This window comes from Octopus bimaculoides, chromosome 9, assembly GCF_001194135.2.
Source record: "Octopus bimaculoides isolate UCB-OBI-ISO-001 chromosome 9, ASM119413v2, whole genome shotgun sequence".
Lineage (NCBI taxonomy): Eukaryota > Metazoa > Mollusca > Cephalopoda > Octopoda > Octopodidae > Octopus > Octopus bimaculoides.
The window spans coordinates 30464605-30471582 of record NC_068989.1 but is presented as its reverse complement, the minus strand read 5'-3'; the positions used below and the strand labels follow the sequence as shown (position 1 = coordinate 30471582).

The following is a 6978-nucleotide window of genomic DNA, read 5'->3' as shown; positions in this document are numbered from 1 at the left end:
TATACATGCATATATATACATATATCACTCATACATATGCACAGACACACACACACACATATATGAGGGGTATATGTCTATGTAGGCACATTGAAAGGTAGGTCTAGTGAGATTGTTGAGATGCTTGAACAGAGGCATGTTGATGTATGTTGCATCCAAGAGGTAAGGTGGAGAGGAGCTTCAGCAAGGTTCCTAACAGGCAAGGCACATAGGTATAAAATCTTCTGGAAAGGTAACAGTGACAAGGTAGGTGGCATGGACATACTTTTTGCAGAGAAATGGGTGGATAAGGTCTTAGTGGTAGCCAGAATGGGTGATAGAGTGCTTAAGCTTAGGATAGTCTTACAGAACAGTAGAGTGACAATTATCTCTGCCTAAGCCCCTCAAATGGACAGAAGGATTACTTTTATGACATTCTTCTGCAGGCTACCTCAAAGACAAGTGACAATGATCTCTTCTTCGTGGCTGGGTATTTCAATGGGCATGTCAAACGGCAGTCTAGTATCTTCCATGGTGTGCATGGGGACCATGGATTTGGCTCCTGAAACAAAGAGGGAACAAGGTTACTGGAGTTCAGGGATGCAAATAATCTTTTGATCTGCAGCATGAACTTCAGGAAACCAACCAGCCACCTGATAATCTACCAAGCAGGTGTCTGTGCTAACCAGATCAATTACATTCTCACCAAACAGTATGATGCATGGTTGCTCCTAAATACAAAGACCTTCCCTGGTGAAGAATGTACCCTCCAGCATAGACTAGTAATTAGTGACTTTAGATTCTAGGCCTGAAGGATGCAAAGAAGTAAACCAATCTGGAAAAGAAGGATTTGGAAGCTTAAGGGCCCTTCATATAGTCAGAGATTTAGGGACATCTTAATTGAGTAAATCAATGAAAGGGAGGAGGAGCTACAGACGAGTGACATAGAGAGCAACTGGGAATTCCAGGACAGCTTGCTGAGTGCTACAGACCAAATCTATGGCTGGTGCAAAGTCCCGTCCAGACCTAAGGTAGCATGGAACGATGCAGAAGACAGGGCCACTAGAGCTAAGAAACAGGCCTGGATGAATAGGGACAGCAGGTACTGTATCAGATTGCCAGAAGGGATGCTAGGAGACAAGTATATCTAACCAAGGGAGAAGCAGAAAAGAAGCAGGTTGTCTATGATCAGCGACATGAGGACCAAAGTGTTTCAGATTACAAGACAGTGTGTGAGAGAAAATTGTGATGTCATAGGAGAGAAATGTGTCCGTATGGATGATGATGATGCACTTGCATGTAATGATTCTGCAAAGAAAGAGGCATGGAAATGCTATTATGAAAGACTGCTGAATGTAGAGAATGAGTGGGAGGAGAAGAGTCTGCCAAAGGTTGAACCCATTGAGGGACCAGCAACCCGAATTGACAGTTACATGGTAGATAAAGCAATTAAAGATATGAAGATAGGAATCTTCACTAAGATGCTTAAAATATCTGGTGGTGTGGGTTATGGTGTAGTTACCCATATTGTAAATCAGGTGACTCACGAAGGAGTCATACACAATGACTGGTGTAGCAGCATCATAGTCAATTGCTACAAAAGTAAAGATGGTACCTTAGATAGAAATAATTACAGAGGTATCAAATTGCTGGATCAGGTGATGAAAATTATGGCGAGAGTCATAGCCCAACTAATTAGGGAGAGGGTTAGATAAGATGCATCACTGATGCTATATTCCTGGTGAGGCAGCTGCAGGAGAAATACTTAGCCAAAGATAAACCTCTGTACTTGGCCATTTTTGACTTGGAGAAAGCCTTTGAAAGGGCCCCCTCATCAATTATCTGGTAGTCAATGTAGAAACTAGGGATAGATGAGGGGTTGGTGAGAACTGTACAAGCTAAGTACAGGGATGCTACCAATAAGGTGAGGGTTGGCAATGAGTACAGCAAAGAATTCAGAGTACAAGTAGGGTCCACCAAGGATTGTGCTCAGCCCCCACCTTGTTCATCATAGTCCTCCAAGCAATAAGAGAGGAATTCAAGACAGGCTACCCCTGAGAGCTCCTCTATGTTGATGACGATCTTATAGCAAAATCACTACCTGAACTAGAGAAGTTCCATGTATGGAAGCAAGGTCTAGAATTTAAGTGTCTTAAAGTCAATCTAGCAAAAACCAAAGTTTTAGTAAGTAGGAAAGCACAGAAATCGCAAATCACTTCAGGTAGACGACCCTGCTCAATCTGTAGAAAATGTGTACGTAGAAACTCCATGAGATGCACCCGGTATAAGCTTTGGACACATAAAAGGTTCAGCAATATCAGAGGAAGGTTAACAGGGAAACTAACTTTTGTATGCGGAAGATGCACAGGTACAATAAACGCTGAAAATGGGCAGAAAATAGACTCCATCAACTTCCCCCGAGGGGGGGGGGGCAAGCTAGAGGTAGTAGATAGCTTCTGTTATCTAGGTGACCAAGTTAGTAGTGGAGGTGGATGCTCTGAGAGCACAGCTGTGAGAATAAGATTAGGATGGACAAAGTTCAGATAACTCTTACACCTGCTGGCAACAAAGGGCCTCTCTCTCAGAGTGAAAGGCAGATTGTTTAATGCCTGTGCGTGGACAGCTATGCTGCATGGCAGTGAAACATGGGCTGTGACAGCTGAGGACATGTATAGGCTTGAAAGAAATGAAGCTAGCATGCTTCACTGGATGTGCAATGAATGTTAGACAGAGTGTAAGTATCCTGAGAGAAAAGTTAGGCATAACAGGCATCAGATGTGGTGTGCAAGAGAGATAACTGCACTGGTATGGTCATGTGATGCATATGGATGAGGACACTTGTGCAAAGAAATGCCAATCTCTAACTGTGGAGGGAACCTGTGGTAGAGGTAGACCCAGGAAGACATGGAACGAAGTGGTGAAGCATGATCTTCAAACTTTGAGCCTCAAGAGTCATTGACTAGTGACCAAGACCTCTAGTGATGTGCTGTGCTTGAGAGGACCTCTCAAGCCAAGTGCAACCATGCTGGTGGCATGTAAAGAACACCTTTCGAGTGTTGGGCCTCATGGAAGCAAAGTGGCTAAGTTTCTTTCAAGCATTGGGACTCACAGAGTCAAAGTGGTTGAGTCCTTTTCGAGTGTTGGGCCTCATGAAAGCAATGACCAAGACCTTTGGCATTATGCCATGCTTGAGAAGAAGACCCATTAAGCCTAGCAAAATTGCAGTCATGGCAGATACCAGTGTCACACAAATTGGCACATAAAAGTACCCCAGTGTCATGCAAATGGTACATGTGTCCATTACACTCTTAGAGTGGTTGGTGTTAGGAAGGACATCCAGGCATAGAAAACCATGCCTAATCAGACAAGAGTCTGGTGCAGCCTTCCAGCATGCCAGCCCATTCAAACCATCTAACCCATGGACAAAGGACGTTAAATGATGATGATGATATATATATATATATATATATATATATAGATATAGCTATATTAAGTCCCATGAGGTAGACTGGGGATGGGTATGATTAAGGTGAATATAATGTAATCATATATATATATATATATATATATATATATCATCATCATCATCATCGTTTAACGTCCGCTTTCCATGCTAGCATGGGTTGGACGATTTGACTGAGGACTGGTGCAACCGGATGGCTACACCAGGCTCCAATCTAATTTGGCAGAGTTTCTACAGCTGGATGCCCTTCCTAACGTCAACCACTCAGATATATATATATATATATACACAGGCACACCTCACCTTACATCGTTAATTGGTTCCAGGAGATGCAACTTAAGTTGAAAAATGACTTAAGTTGAATTAAGTTATCTCTTGGCTAGGCCGAATTTACTTGGTTAAACTGATAATAACCAGTCCGAGTTCTGTACCTTATTTATGAATGCATTTTCAATAATACATGGTTTGTAAAAACCTATTTTAAGCTTACAAACAAGTAATTTTTATTTTTCAATGCAGTACCGTAAAAAAAAAAGTAATCTAAATTTACAAATACAATTTGGCAGTGTTTACTGGATGCTTTATTTATGAATGCAGTTTACAATAAGACATGGTAAATAAAAGCCTTTTTTAAGCTTAAAAAACAAATTCGCAAATTCATAATTATTATTATTTTACAATGGTAAAAAAAAAACTAAATTGTTTTAAAGTTACCAATTCGTACATACATGATGGTTTACATTGCAGATGTAGATGCTTATGGATCGTGAACATCAACAGCTGATTCTGGCTGTTCTTGTTGTTTGATGCGCTTAAAAAACCAGTTGAGAGTTCCTTGAACTGTCTTCTTCTTTTCATCAAGGATTACATTATAAGGAGCAAAAGCTTCATGACAAGCCCCCATAATCTTGGAAAAGCATTGAGCATTTGGATCCATATCTTCGAACATAGAAAGGCCTTTTTCAATATATGTAAATGCTAGCTGCATTTTCTTAATGGTAAAGTGGCATGACTCAGGTTTGACTTCTTCCTCTTCTTTATTTTGCTGTTCGAAAAGCTCTATCAAATCCTCGTTCATCAGGGGCTGCTTATCATTTTCAAATAAATCTGTGAAATTCTCCCCCTCCAAATCCATTTCCAGTTTTTTGCTTGTAGTCACCAGCATTTGATGGCAATATTATCAAACCCCTTAAAATCATTCACAAATTGCAGGTATAGCTTCTTCCATACACCATTCTTAGCCATGCTCTGTACATCATTCCATGCCACTCCTATATTCTGTACAGCCTTGTAGATATTGTATCTCTTCCAAAAGTCACAATGTGTGGTGGACTCATCAGAATCAGTTGCAGTTATTGCTTGCCACAGCATACGCTTCATATAGTAATGCTTGAAGATAGCAGTTATTCCTTGATCCATTGGCTGCAGAAGGGACGTGGTGTTTGGAGGGAGTTATACGATGATAACATTGGGGTCGAAATCTGCGATGCTTTGCAGGTGGCCAGGAGCATTATCTAAGGTAAGTAAAACTTCAAAAGGAATTCCCTTCTCCTTACAGTAAATCTCTGCTGCTGGGATAAAATGATTGAAGAACTAATCATAAAAAACAACAACAGTAACCCATGCTCATAATTTAGCCATCCATATAACAGGGAAAGATGCCTTGGGTATGTTCTTCCTGGCACAGGGGTTGTGTGCATGACACACAAGCAATGACTTTAACTTAAAATCTCCTTCACAGTTACTTCCTAACATAATGATCACACATTCTTTTGAGACCTTGTAGCCTGGAATAGTTTTCTCCTCCTTGGAAATGAATGAACGGTCAGGCAATTTTTTCCAATACAATCTAGTTTCATCTACATTAAAAATCTGTTCAGGAAGAAACCCATTTTCTTCAATGATTTTCTTTAATGCATTAGGAAATTCTACCGCTGCTTGTTCGTCAGCTTATGCACTTTCACCTTGCTTCTTAATGGAGTGATAACTTCTTCGCTCCTTAAATCTCATGAACCATCCTTCACTTGCCCTTGAACTCTCCATCTTTCTCATCTGGATATTTTTTCTACATGTCCTCAAACAAAAACAATGCTTTCTCTTGAATGATTTCTTGACTAATAGTAGCATGAAGACTTTCAATTCCTTCAAAGATTTGCCTCTTTTCTTATTGATAATAGCGTTCTTCATCCCTGGGGCTTCAGATTTGATATGTGCTAAAATCTTGTCCTTATTGTGTATAATTGTCAATACAGTTGTCTGACTCATCCCAAAAGATTGTGCAATTGCTACCACTTTTTCATCTTTTTCATGGCGTTTTATCATGGCCAGTTTATCTTCCAGAGCATTATAGCATGATGCTTAGCACTTTCCATATGAATTTTCTTAGGAGCCATGGGGGCAAATAATAAAGTCACAAAGGAATGAGAATGAGAAAGTAGTTGATAAACAGATGTAAACAAATCTGAATTCAAAACAATCGCAGGAATCATGAGTGACAACGATGCCTCATAGTAGATGTTGGAACTACAGTGCAATATGAGCTCCTAAAGACTGATAAATAAGACAACACAGCTGATTTCGTGATTTTGTTCACTAAGCTACACTACTTTATGGTGTATATCTTAACATTTACTGTACATATTTTAATATGATTTTATATGCATTTTTTTCTTATTTATTGTACAGAAACATGATTTTATGTACTTTTAACGGTTTTCTGGTGATTTTACAATTCCAATATTTGTGGCGGACAGACGTAAAGTCGAGTAAAATGACTGAACTTGATTTTTATTTTTCCATATATTATTTTTGAAAACCGACGTATAATCAAGAGTGACTTAAATAAGACCAACTTAAGCCGAGGTATGCCTGTATATAGGTTATGTTTAAATTAAAGTTTAGATAGGAGACTTTAAATGTATCCAAACCTTGTTTTGAGTATGTCCCTAGTAGTGTGTCTTGAGAGTATGTTCACCACATATGGCTACCAGGCATCATCCATAGTACTATGTGTACTGTGGGGGTTGGCATGCTACCCACCTTTAACACAATTGGACAGATGGTGCTCCTGTCTCTAGCAGCTATGGCAAAAGAGGTTGTGAGGTGGACAAGGCTGAGAGGCTTGAAGAAAGATACCTTCTTTAGTCAAGCTCTCCTCACAGGATCTATGTAAAGAATTCCTTGGTGGACATTTAATATATTTTAAATAATTGATAGGGAAGACAGAGCATACTGTAAGCTTTATTTAGCATGATGATTGTTTTGGCTTACATCTGCACTGCTCCCCAGTGACTGGGGAGTGATATAATGGAATTGAATGTACCCCACAGTGCAGAAGAAACATCAACAGGTTACATAATCCATTACAGTGTTATAATATGTACATTTCCCTACTGTATAGAGTAAGATGGTGTTGGTGTGATGCGTGCATTTATAGTAGTTCACAGATTCTTTAATGAGGCAGGATATTTGGTATGTATTCAGGAAGTGGTAGGTAAAGAATGCCTGTATATATATATATATATATATATATATAT

General features: G+C 39.5%; 1 protein-coding gene across 10 annotated transcripts in view; it reads left to right on the top strand.

The window, feature by feature from the left end:
• LOC106875847 (coiled-coil domain-containing protein AGAP005037) overlaps nucleotides 1-6978 on the top strand; it is an 877187-nt gene that overhangs the window by 384471 nt on the left and 485738 nt on the right. The gene's annotated exons all lie outside the window — the stretch shown is intronic.